Genomic DNA, 14,012 nt, shown 5'->3' with positions numbered 1-14,012 from the left:
CAGATGCTCAGAAAGGAGCAGAGGGTCAGAGGTAAAGCCAAGAGGATTTCTCTTGATCCGCATGTCTTTCTCCTCCTCTCGGCAAAATGCACACAACAACACCCAATAGCTCTCTCTTTCGACACACTGATTAAAGCTTTTCAGCAGTGCGTGGGGGAAATATATGATTTGGCTTTTCCCCCCGCAAATAGACATTTATGAAAATAGAACCTCCTAGTAAAGCAGGATTTCATTAAAAAAAAAAAAAATCCAACCATATAAAGCATACATTGGTTTCATTCTGTCAGAGTTGACATTCTACCTGTACATAATTGGGTTTGTGAATGACAAGTTTCCAAGGAATAAGGCATGATTCAGAGAGCAGAGATCTTGCATTCCCCTTCCTTCCCTCCCTCTACCTGGCAACGACCCATGCAAACCCCCACCCCAAATTTGCAGCTATTAATTCATTCATTTCCACATCCAGAAGTCACAATCTGTTCTTCCATGGAACACACAATACCTGTAGGTGAAGGCTCTCTTTTTAACCGTCTCAAAGTATTCTGGTCATCTGCACCAGTGACCACACCGTTTGGAAAATGACTAACAATTTATACCAATTAACTTATCTACCTTAATGTGGAAGGATTCATTATAAATAGATTGGGTGTGCGCGTGTGGAGAGGAGGTTCTTATACCTGAGATGTTGACAGGTTATTTACAACACTGAACTCTGAACCATCGTGTCTTATTTTGTGTGAGAAGTGATAGAATGAAGACAATAAATGAATCTTCCTTTAAGCGTGATTCTGACAAGTTCAAGTCATAAATTGTAGAAATCTAGATTTGGAGGATATATATAATCATCATTAAATACTTTAAAATGTTTCCTTCTCACTCTCTTTCATCCAGCTCCCCTTCTAATGAGAAGAAAATATATATTTTTAAGAACTCATATGTGGAAATATATTCAATATGTAAAACAGATTTGCTCAAGTTGATGTGAGAGAAGGGGACCCTGAACTCACTCTCTCAAGCTCGATATTCTTCCAAAACTCTAGGCATTTTCATTGTCCTAAGGTCCCCAGGTTCCAAAGACACAAGTTTGGAAGCCAGCATCCTGCCCTGGATTCCTCAAGGTTATGTTCAGCACTTATCAAAATATGAAGTAGGTGCCCAATAATTTGATAATGACCAAATCAAACCAAACCAAACAAAAAACAAATGAACAAATAAAATAGAGGCTGTCAATGGCTTTTAAAACATAAACAACTCCTAATCATGAAACTGTGCATATAAATAATGATTCTAGTCATGATAAATTGTGCAGCTGGTTACCAAGACACTACAGGAAGATGCTTGGGGAGTAGTAATGTATCGTAGTAACTTTGATTTGATCAGACACAGGGCCTGGAAGTATCTTTCCACCAGCATCCCAGGTGACTCCGACACATACTTGGAGGACACTCTTCTGTAGCTAGCCTCCTAGTTAGAGGGAAGCACTTGAGAAAGAGTATGGTCTGAAAACTGGTGTGTGTTCTACCAACACAGCTGATGATCTCAACAACTCTGGGCAATGTGTATTTAAAAATCTGCTCCAGGGGATCTATGCCAACTCCTCCTGACCATCATGTCTTAACTCTTACATCACTAAGCCCACCTGTCGTCACTCAGCTGGGTACCTACTGGGGCTTGTGTATGTAAAGGTGCTGGTGAGAGGCAGGACTATCCCAGCCACCGGAACGGTGTCTCTCATTGCTAGCCCTGCCATCTATCCTCCTGCCTGCCACCTCCTCTGTGGCATAGGCCAAATCGGGTTCAGGCCACTCTTATGCACAGGGTCAAGGGTAGACGGTTTAAAGAGTGGCTCAGCATCAACACAAACCAAGTGATTGATGAGGAATGCATAATGCTGAACTCAACATGGTAATGCTTCAGGCAGCCGAGATCAGGTGTGGGAAAATACAGTTTTGTTAAAGACAAAGGGCTAAAATAACCCCAAGGTCTCTATAGCTTTTTGCTAAATAACAGATGTGTCCTAAGTATTTAAATTTTTCCATGACTCTGGCTCACTAAGGCAAAAAATAACTTTTTATTCTTAATAATGGGAAAAGAGGAAATCTTTTTCTCCCTATAATAATTCAAAGCTACTGCTTCCTTATCCTTAAAAAAAAAAAAAAGCAATACACAATTAATATAGAAAGGGATCAGGAATTATAGATAAGCAAGAAGAAAACTATTTCAAAACATTCACAATCCCAGAGATAATCACTGTTAAACAGAAACAGCTGCTGGTCCTCTTTTTCCCTCGTGTCAAGAAACTAGAGACCAGATTTCATTCTATGTGTTCCCTATGGGCAAGTACCAAGAGACAAGACTCTGGCCTGGAATGACAGGACAAGAGCCAGAGCCACCCACATGTGAACGCACAATACTCTAGCAAATAGATGTGCATTATTCAGTCCAGATAGGTGGGTCTGTTCTGATCTGGTGCCCTGTAGCAGGATCAGAGAATTTATTTACGTTGCTTGGAAGATGCCGGCAACACAGGAATTGCATGTATATTTATGGGTATCTCAGACTTAAGTCTCTCTGATAAAAAACCATCTGAAAACAGGATTTTAGCATCTATTGACTTTCAATTTTCTGTGCAAGGGAGGAGGGGTGGAACATGGATAATTTAAAACCACTAATCCTTGGCTCTGACTTGGGTCTTTGTACATCAGTCATATACTCTCAGTGCTGCAGTAACTTATGTCACCTCAAACCACCTAAAGGATCCATCTTGCCAGGACAGCCTCAGGAGCAGGTGGGCAGGAGTCCAAATTTCTCAGTCTCTCTGCTGCCCAATTTCCTAGGATTTCCAACGGGAGCACTGACTTTTCAGATACATGCAAAGCACCAGCCTAAAATGAGTCAAAAATGTTTCTGAGTTTATTGCCCTTTGAGAATACCTTCCCCAGGCTTTAGGAGGTAAATAAGTGGGGGGAAGAGAGTTTTTACTGGGTTGCAGGCTGCCCAGCAGTAAGTGAATAGAAACAGTGGTTGTACTTAAGGCATGACCCTGCTGTGCTTAAGTGAGCCAGTAAGAACTAGAAGCAGGATACATCTACCCTAAGATATTGCTGAGATAATCCCACTCCCACTGTGAATAAGTTGGAGTTGTCAAAACTGAGCTATCACAAAGAACACAAGCTGTTCCTCCCCGAAACTGCACTGGTCACAGAATTATATGACCCGCACACAGGGGGCTTCAGCTTCCACCTTCCACATCCCCCACAAAAACACAAGTGGAAGATCGAAATGTCAGAGAGGAAGGCAGATAAGAAATATATTTGTGGAGGCTGGCCTAAAACGAAATGAGGATGCTCCAAGAGGTCAAAGTTTGCCCCCAGGGATGAAAGACTCCACACAACAGGTCTGACCTCCAGGGCCCTGACTCCTGCCTCCCAAAGCTCAAGTACAGATGTAAAATTTAGGAATGGTGTCATCTAAGTGGGCGTAGGGAAGTCCTTCCATTCTCCCCAATTCCCTTTGTCTTGGAATTCCTATTTCTCTCTCTGTCTTGATACTCAGACATCAGCACATCCTGTTATTTGCAGCCTTACTGGCTCCTTAACGCCCTCTTCCCAGCCACAATACTTTGTCTTCCCCTTTTCTGGCAAACATTCAGTCTGAATGAGGGACCCAGGCATGAACCTTGACACTTGCCATGTCTGGAAGCAAGATTTCTATCTCTGTGAGAAAGGAAAAATGGTTTCCTAACAAACACAGAAGCAAAGAGGCGGAGACTATGACAGGGCCAGCTGGGTATGAGGCTGGTGTGTGCTGAGAGCCAAAACCATGCTGCCTGGCCCTGTCTGACTCCCTGCCTTCTGCCTGGGCTCCAGTGGCTCTGGCCATCTGCACCAAGAGAGGTGCCTCTCTCCCCGGCACTGCCAAAGTTGGTAGAGGATAATTTTCAGTGGCAGTTGTTTCCTCTCTTAAGATGTCAATTCATACTTTAATGAGGAAATATATAGTGTCCTACTTTATTTTGTCATTTTTGAACAGTAGAAACACGTTCTCTTTTAAAATAAGCCTCCTGGATGACTTTTTGAATTTTGAACATCTCTTACCATACTTTGATTTATAGGTATGATGTCTCAGCAATTGAGGGACAATGTCTTATATTGGGTTTCCCCAGAATCAGATCCTCAAAAGGTATATGAGCATAAAGAAGTCTGGGAGGGGATCCCAAAAAGTCCTGATAGAGAATTGGAGAAGGGAAGCGGGAAAAGGAAGGATGCCAACATAAGGTGAGGTAATGATCAGGCTATAGTTTTGGCCAACTGTGGCTCATTTCAGTTGAGGAGCTATGGGGGATGGTATAGAACAGTCCTCAGAGATGTTCCATTAAAGAGTCAAGGATGCAGGGGTATTTATCCACCAATTCTCAATAGTCACTGGGTGAAGACCACTCCTGGGGCCCTCTGGCCTATCCCCGCATGCAAGACAAGCTCAAGCAAAAAGCTATAGTTCCTACTGCAGCAGGAACCACGGGTCGGAGCACACTGGAATGGTGGAATGCCAAGGAGGAAGAAGGGAATGCCAAAAATATTTGCTGCAGGCAGCTTCATTTATTAAACAATAATTCTCTGAGCATCTACTATGTACTATGCACTCTGTTAGGTGCTGCAAGGAATTAAAACAAAACAAAACAAAACAAAACAAAACAGTAAGGAGTCCCTGTCTGACTGTGACACAAAGATATAGCACAAAGAGCTCGACCACGACTTTTAAAGTGAAGAGTACTTGTGGGCTTATTTAAGAGAATGTCTTGTTCTGAGGAGACAGATGCTGAAATATATACAGGTAAAGGATGATGTTTCCAATTTATTCTCAGATGGCGCAGCAATAATAATAAGAATGTGTGTGAATGTGGGTGGGGTTAGAGAGAGAGAACTAGCAGAACAAATGTGGCAAAATATCAACAATAGAGAAATCTAAAAAGGTGTATGGAAATTCATATTATTCTTGTAACTTCTATATAACATTACAGTTTTTCAAAATAAGTGTTAAACAAAAGTGAAAAGTACTTTGATTTTGCTGTTAGGTCATTTATTAATAGAAAACCTACCATGTGCCAGGCACTGTGCTACCGAGAATTACTATTAATGAGAAGTCAGGGAGGGGCTCCTTAAGGAAGCTGTGCCTGAAGGTTGCTGAGTAGGAGGTTGTTAGGCAAGAGGAGAAGGAAGTAGTGTTTTCAATGGGTAAATAAAGACATGGATGTGGGAGAGATCATGGTGTCATCAAAATATTGAGCAGAGTCTAAAATGGTGACAGGATAGCAGTTGGAGAATTATACATCAACCTATGTAAAGGAGTTTTGACTTTATTACAAACGTGTTCAGAGGCCAGTGAGGGAGGGATCTGCCTACCAAACACCCAGCTAGCTAATTCAGCATCGTGATGAGTAGACAGAGGGAGCCCTCAAAGGAGAAGAACTTGGCCACTGATGGTGTCTCCATGGCAACACTGCTACCTGCCTCATTGCATTTCTACCAAAGGCTGTGCGTACCTAGAGAAGCTCTGATACCCTTAGCTGCTTACCAGACCCACTGCCCTGTTAAGAATAAGTCAAGGTAGACAGAACGGTTACTCCTTGTGGATGGATTCCTCTATTTCACTTTGTCCACAGGCTAACCGTAATTTTACAACATGTACATTTTTACTTCATTGGATATTTAGAAGAGCAAGATCCTAGAGCTCTTCCTGTGCAGATGAGTCCTTTAGGGGAGCGGTTTCTGAGGGAATGACTGCAACAATTCTAACGCTCCTCACCTCCGAACTTTAAGACAAGAACTGGAAGAAGCCACAAAATATCTTTGTTTGCCTTTCTCTTCCATACCATCCGCTGAAGTACTTGTTTAGTCTCCACTTGCCTTATGGCAGAAGTTGGCTAACATCATGGAGAAAAGATCTGAGACATGAAATATCCCCTAAGTACTTAAAGGCAGTATATAGTACAGTGGATTAAGACCTTAGATTCTGGGGGTGGGAGGCAGGGTGGAAAAGGTGAAAGGACAAAGAAGGACAAATTAGTAGTTACAAAACAGTCACAGGGATGGAGGGTACAGCATAGAGAATATAGTCAATATTATTGTAATGGCTATATGCAGTGCCAGATGAGTACTACTCAGGGGGATCGCTCCACAAATTACATAAATGTCTAACCATTGTACTGTATACCTGAAACTAATAATAAAAAAAGACCTTAGATTTTGGAGGCACAGTGACTTGGGTTTGAATTCTGTCTGTCACTTCACCGAGTTGCTGTTAGAATTAAACAATACGTATAGCACACTGGGCATAGCGAAACCCGACTATCTGTCAGTTTGCTGAGCCCTATGTGCTGGGAGATAAAAGTAAAACAAGCAAATAAAAGTCGTCATGGCTCTTCCTTTCTAGGAGTCAATCTAGACCCTAATAACGGATTCTAGTTAGGACGGAAACAGATCAATGGAAAACAGATGGGTGGTGAACAAGTCATTTTTATGTCTTTATGGAACACCTAGTGGATACTTAAAGGTGTACTGGACTGAGTAAGGTAATTTGATTACTGTCCTTATCAATGGATTATTTAACTTCTACCATGCTTTTAATATTTCAAGGTCACGCAAGTAACTTTTTTTCCTTACCAACATACAATAAGATAGATTAATGACCCCTGGGACTAATCAAGCACTAAAGTTTACCATACACTTTTCATTCAGATAACTCTTTGAATTGCCAAAAATCTCTATGAGGTTAGTCAGAAGAGCACGAGTTAACATTGCCATTTTGTAGATGAAGAAGGTGAGGCTCTGAGAAGCTCCGTGCTATGGTTGCTACTACTAAGTGTTGCATGTCTAGAACTTCGATCTGCTTTATTTCCCTGCCCTGAGACAGGAGAAATAAAGTCAGTTTGGTTCCATTTCTCGGGTATGATTTTCTCAACTTTTCCTTTGAAGAAAATGCTTCCTGAACGTATGCCGGGCTCCGTGCAAAGACTTTCCATGTATTCTTTATTTAATCCTCAAAGCACAGTCTGAGATGGAAATTATTATTATCTTCATTTTGCAGATGGGAAAACCAAGGCTCACAGAGTTTCTGGAACTTATCCAAGCTCCCGCAGCCAGGAGATGATAAAAATGAAAATGCAAACCTAGGTCTGCTGGACTCTGGGGCTCTTCACCAAACACCTGAATGCCTTTTTAAGGCCCCTTCAGACTGACTGCACTGGTCCCTTAATCCATGTAAAACAAGTTGTGCTTTTCTCCCTGTTCACATAGAGGCCCCCGAATCACTGGCAAGTCATAGGAAATTCTTAAGTGGCTGCTTATTAATAACATTTTCAGTTTATATTAGGCCGCCTTTCATCCAGAGGAACTTAGCCAGCTTCAGACACAGAGAACCACTGAAATCCAGCCATTTCTGGTGTGGACGCCAGCCAGCTGGCAAGAGCATCCCTCAGGGGCTTGGCTTGTGGGGATTCTGGCAATGGTCACACCCTTAAAAACTTGACAGGGGCCCTTTACTATCCGTGCTGAAGGGCTCAAGGCAAAAACTTCCCAGAAATCCGTGTTCCTCAGTGAATGAGGCCAAAGGCTCAAGATGACCCCAGCGGACTTGGGAAACAAGAGCATCAAGAAATTGGGTGTTTACCAAAAAATTGACGCTAGAAGTAAAGCCCCTCAATTCAGATTGAGTTAGACACGACAGGGAAAGACGTTATTTTTCAAGAGAGACCTGGCTCCAGTCAAGTCCAAGGAAAAAAACAAGTTTCTCAGGGTTTCCCATAGGGGAGACAAGCTAAAAAGGCAGATGTTGACTTCAAGTTCCCTTCTTCAAGCTGGAGAAAGGTTTTGCAGTTTTGTTATGAGCCACAATTGCATTGGTGAGAGGATAAAGAGAAGTACATAGAAAGAAAATAACATTTCCTGGTTTCATGTTTTATTGGAAAAAAGCCCTTGATGAATTGAATTCACGTGGTCTACAGGAGTAAGTTTTTGAAAACATTCAAAATTTGTTATATTTAGATTTGACAAAGTGATGGTTGAAGGATATATGCCTCCTAGATATAACCCCTTTCTCCAAAGCCTGTTTGGACGTAGCAACGACCTCACACTTCTGGTATAGCTGATATAATGAACAACAGTCCAGACTGTGGACTTTCTTGTGTATGACATAAGTCTTAGTCATTTATTCATTACCTCTTCTCACCACTGTACCTTTACTCTCCGAGTCCACTTCACCATTACTTCCTGCCTGGGCTAAAGCAACAGCCTACTTCTAATTCCCTGCTTTCGATCCTGCCCTTCTAGAATCTGCTCTCTACCAGCTGTCTGTTTTTTTAAAACTCGTGACAACACTCAACAATCCTGCTTAAAATGTTCCATTGACATTCCACTGCAATTAGAATGAAGCACACACTCCTTAACCCTGGTCTATGAGATCCAGTAGATAGTCTGGCCCCTTCCTCTCTGTCCAACTTCATTTTGTCCCATTCCCCACCTTGTCTACCGTGTTTCAGCCACACGGACCTTGTATTTGTGTTTTGAACTTGCCAAGGCCATCTCTTTCAGGATCTTTGCAGTGGCTGTTCCTCTGCCTGGAATATCCTTCCCTCAGTTCTTTATGAGCTGGCCTACTTTTCATTACTCATGTCATCAAAGTCACCTCCACCAAGGATCCTATAAAAATAGTTCACTTTCCCTTTTCATTCACTCTCCATTCTATTATCCTTGAAATTTTTTTTTCTTAACATTTTTCACTATCAGAAACTATCTTACTTGTTGATGTATCTATTATATGTTTTTCCCATTGTAATGTAACTTCTATAAGGTCAAGGAGCTTATCTTGTACCTAGGACAATAAGGTAGTTTTTAAAAAGTTGAATCTCGAATGCCTAGCCCAGAATCTAGCTTGGTAGTTCTCAAGCAGTAGGCTATGGATCATTCATGGTCACGCAAACACGATATGATCAATGTAGAAAACTTTTTTATATTTATTTTTTGCAATAACTGAAATATATTTTGTTATGATGATGCCAAAAATGCAGAGTGTGAGTCAACTAAGTATACCAAAGAAAGACTGCTTTTTCCTGGATTAAATGACAGTATGCAAAAGAGGAAGGTTGAGGCAGAGGAGAATATATTTACTGTTGAGAATGACCAAAAAAAATCATACCATAACTGTAGTATAACTTAATTCTGCTACATTTATTGCAAAATGTCCAATATTTGAAAGAATGCATTGACTATAGAAAGACTGAAACCCCTTGACCTAACTCAAAGTAAAAGTTCAAAACATTGTTAAATTGTTAAGTGAATAATAAAAAGCATCTGAAATAAGTACGCCTGAGGCCTTGGTATCAGAGACCACAAACCTCAACTTACTCATCTACGAAATGGAAGAGAACCAGATAATTCTCTTTCCAGCTCTACAGAGCTTAACATCAGCTCCTGTGCAGCCACATTGAAAAGTGTATTTCCACAGAGGAAAAAGTATATTTCCACAGTCCCATCTTAACCTAAGGAGATTTTCCGGGATGAGTTTACAATAATCTTCTAGCCATTCTAGCAATTCTTAACCTTTTGGGTGACTTTATGCATTTAGGAATCTGATGAAAACTGGGATCCTCACACTTAAAAAATGAACATAGACACATTCACAGAAAATTTTGCATTTAATTTCAAAAAATTTGTCAGTTTTCTATGGACCTTTGGTGCTCATGGATTCCAAGTTAAAAATACCCGGTTTAGAGAACCAATCAAGTGTAAAAGGTCTTCTCTAACATTCCCCATAGGACCAGAGATAGTGCTTTGCCGATGTTCTGTTTCTCACTCTCTGCAACGTTCTTTTCAAGAACTCAAATAGCACATATTATAGTTACCAGTTAGGATGCTGAATCTTAGCAATTCAATGGTACAGGATTTAAAATAAGTTTTAATTACCGCAAGGGCAAACTACATTGGTGCTTAGGCAGCCAAGTTGACAATGAAAGGAAGGCAAGTTCAAGCTCTTCTGATCAGTCAAATCCAGTGATTAGGTTGCTTTCTACCTATTCACCTTTCAGAAGCCATTCGAGCAAGAACCCCAGCTCCACATGTTGAGAGGAACGTGTGAATTTTTTGCTTTGCATTTTCTCTCTGCTTCCTAATGAAGCAGGTGTTTCGAAGTGGCCCAACCTGCACAAAAGCATGAGAGGAGCGTGGGGTGGGGGTGGGAAGTTGTTCCAATCCATGGCAAGCTCCTAGTCTTGACAGGCTTTCCAGGAGACTTCTGAGAAGATGAACTCAAATGCAAGTAGTAGACTTAAGCGGTAATTTAAATGAACTCCTGAATCTTCATAGAAAAGCTGTCAGGGGAAGGCTACGCAATTGTTGAGCCATGAGCAGCTACCTCATCTGCACTGGACACTCGGCCAATGAATGGCTGGATTGCCCAGAGGATGTCTACAGAAAACATTCATTGTAAAGGAAGTATTCCTCTGGGAGCATCATAGCAAGAAAGCTAGATAAAGACCACACATCACTGGTAATGAAAAGTGACAGGATCCTTAAGAATAGTAACCATATTAATCAGAACAACAGGATGCATATATCAGAGAAAGAAAAAAAATCTATTAAAACCTTAATTAACCAAAAATTCAACTACAGTTTTCAATAAGCCTGCAGGGCAGCCACTATTGTGAGGAAGAATAAAATGTACAATAAGTGCAAAACAGAATTTTCTTTCAGCATGCCTAAGTAATTCATAGGTGTTTAATAAGTATTTACTAAATTGAAAAGAGAATCAACTTCTAGGAGTTTACAAGGGCAGACATGGCAAGTTGGTTAAATCTCCTGGGTCAGCTAGAACTGATGGGTAGAGGCTGCCTAGAGAGTTGTGCTGAGATGGATTTGGAGGTTGTGCTGGGTTTGACAGAGAGTGTGGTAGTAATTAGTGAGGTCTGTACTGGACAAGGGAAGTTGGGGCCTGGCGATGCAGGTGCCATTTATTTGCCATACTAATACTATGGTCAGGACATGTCTAAGAATAAATTTCAAAAAAGGATTCACATTCAAATAAGAATAATTTTCCCTACTGAAGGTTTTCCCTGCCATTTAAATGGAATCTTCTGGAAAAACAAGGAAGAATGAGGGAAGAAAGCCGACATCTGTTTATTCTGCCAGATCACAGACTGCTGTCTAGTGAGGTGACAAATATCAAACTCAGATGACACTCAGGATCGACCTCTTATGACTTCCAGAACCCAAGACCACAGAACCCCTCATTGTTATCTTATTCCCCAAATACCGTCTCTATGTATTATAAATGTTTCTTAGTAACTATTCTGTACCCACCGATGTAAAAGAAGTATGTGTCTCTCCATTTTAATTTTTATCCAGTCCCAGAGATTTCCCCATTTTGCTTTTTCCTGCTCCCTTAATCTACCACCACTGGATCTCAGGTAACCCTCCCTACGTCTTCTTTGATTCTAATACATAAAATAAGTTGCAAAACTGCCATTCTCCAGAGCATTTTCTCAATCCGTTGAGATTTTGCTTCCTTGTAATTGTCGTCAGTTTGGCTCAAATAAACTCATAAAAATTCTCTACAGGTTTGGACGTTTCTTACGTTGACAGACAAAGCAGGTTCACTGGGAATTCAGGTTCAGGATAATTATTTACATGGCTGCCATATCCTGAATCACAAGATACACTCAGTTGGGTAACCCTGCTCTTTCCATTAAGGCAGAAAAGTGACTGGATATATTGTTCAAATTTACAAAAAGAAGACTGAAAATGAATGGGATTTAATTCTAAATAACCAGAAACTCAGTTAACCATAACTTCCCGTTCTTCCGAATGTTCTTCTTAGTTAACATTTTTTCCCCTAGTTGAACTATCCAAGGCAACAGAGCAAACATCTGTGTTCTTTAAATCTTAACAAAACATTTGATTTTAATTTATATAAACTGAAACAACATGTTTTAATTAAAAACAATACAACCTCATTTGGCAAACAGTTATGTTTTATAATCTCAGGTGCCCTAAACATTTATAAGTGTATATATCATATAAGTGAATATATTTATGTATAGGTTTGTGTAATACACACACACACATACACACACACAGAAGTTCCAAGATCCTTCACATCTATTGTCTCTATAAGTTGTGAAGGCTCCAGAGCTAGATGATGTAAATTTAATCTCACTTACTAGCTGTGTGACCTTGGGCAAGTTATTTAACCTCTCTGTGCTTAGTGTCTGTAGAATGCAGATGATAACATAACTTATCATAAGCTCATCATGAGATTAAATAAGATATAGTACATAAAATAGTGGGCACTCTGCCTGTCACATAGTAAACAGTCATTAAATGTTAGTTATTAATTGTTCTTATTATGCCTCAGAAGGAGAAATTGAGCCACGGAGCAGCTAAGTGCTTTCTTTAAGTTTTACTCAAATAAGGAATAATATAACTAGGACTAGAACCTGAGCCTTCTAAATTTAGTCAAATTTCCCTCCTGTAGAACCAACTCTATGCCTTTTAAAGGTGGCTGAAAAGAGGGAGCATCGGGATCACCAAAAATCTTCAAGAATGCACAATCTGCATTTCAGCAGCATCCCCAGGTGTATGCACATTAAATTGGAGAAGCCTTGGTTTCTAGCACCTTGCAGGATGCATGCATAAATAACATAGCCACGGAGGGCTTCTGAGAGTGAATGAGCAGCACCAACACACTGAGGGATGTAGCCACCCCCTCTTCACTAGTCTGAAACATCCAAAGGTCAGATGTTTTTACAGGAGGCTCTGTCTGAGTCATTCTCTGGAGGGCTATTGCTTCTCATATTCCAACACATATTCACCACATAGAGAGGTCAGGTCCTGATATAAATCCTGACCTTTTAGTTCTCTGCCCAAGAGCAGCCCACAGTATAAATCACACGCCTTCATCAACAAGGCTGAATTCATTCTTGAAGTTCACACTTATCAAGGTCAGTGCCAAAAGAGAATGTATAGTTCATTTGATTCAGAACCTTCATTTTAGAAATGAAAGAACCGAGGCTCAGAAAGGGGACACAATTCATTCTAGTTAGAACCTGATGTGCATGCATGCAACTGGAGATCAAGAGCCAACAAACTTAGCCCCTCTCTTTAGACTTAATTGGTTTGCCCATGGCCACAAGTTTGACCCAGCAGAATTTCCCATGTACCCTCTAGCGTAACAAAGGAGTGCTTCCATTGGCATGCAGCTTTTACTCCTCCTTTCAGTATACCTACTGACTTTCCAACCAACCTCACCCTTTCATTCTAAAAGCCACATTCAAAGTTGAAGAAGCCATATGTTCTGTTTTATGCCTGACATATTCTCTTGGATGTTTCCAGTTTTACCAAAAGATCAACCAAAAGGATTTTAATTCAGCAGCTAAATAATGAGGTACTTCTCTAATGAGGGATCCATAGAGAAGATCTAGAAGGCAAAGAAATCATATTCAGAGGATATTATAGTAAAAAGTGTAAGGAGGCCTAGAATTAATGTAGGGAGGAGGCAAGAGAACTAAAATGTTAAATCAAGTTATATTCAGAGACTGCAGTATGCTGATCAGTGCTATGTCAGACCACAGGAAATCTGCAGAACAAAGGAAGATTTCTGCTGTGATTACTAACAAACCATTTACCTACACAATGAAGGGAAAACAGGAAAACACAGTTTTCAAGTTACGCCCTACACAAAATAAAATCATTCATTCCCTATCGATAAAATCATGGGGAATCTATGGATCGAAGCCTGGGAATTCCCAGCAGGCCTTTCACGCTACATAGTTTTACCTTTCTTTGCTACATACTCTTATCCTTTCACAATGTATGCCCATACTATCAAAAGACAATGGGTAAACAAAGTCTTTAAACTATAATTCATAAGCAACTAAGAATGACATATAAACCGAATCCCCTGAACACTCAGGGTCCTACCCAGTGTTTTTTTCTCTGTCCCTCTCACTGTCTCTGTGGCTC

The 14,012-nt window shown here is 40.6% G+C and overlaps 1 protein-coding gene across 5 annotated transcripts in view; it reads right to left on the bottom strand.

The window, feature by feature from the left end:
- The window catches only part of PRICKLE2 (prickle planar cell polarity protein 2), a 150,502-nt gene that overhangs the window by 88,906 nt on the left and 47,584 nt on the right, over positions 1-14,012 (bottom strand). The window lies entirely within an intron of this gene.

The sequence above is a fragment of the Pteropus medius genome, unplaced genomic scaffold, assembly GCF_902729225.1.
Source record: "Pteropus medius unplaced genomic scaffold, Ma_sr-lr_union100, whole genome shotgun sequence".
Lineage (NCBI taxonomy): Eukaryota > Metazoa > Chordata > Mammalia > Chiroptera > Pteropodidae > Pteropus > Pteropus medius.
The sequence above is the reverse complement of the archived record's forward strand: the minus strand, read 5'-3'. Positions and strand labels throughout refer to the sequence as shown.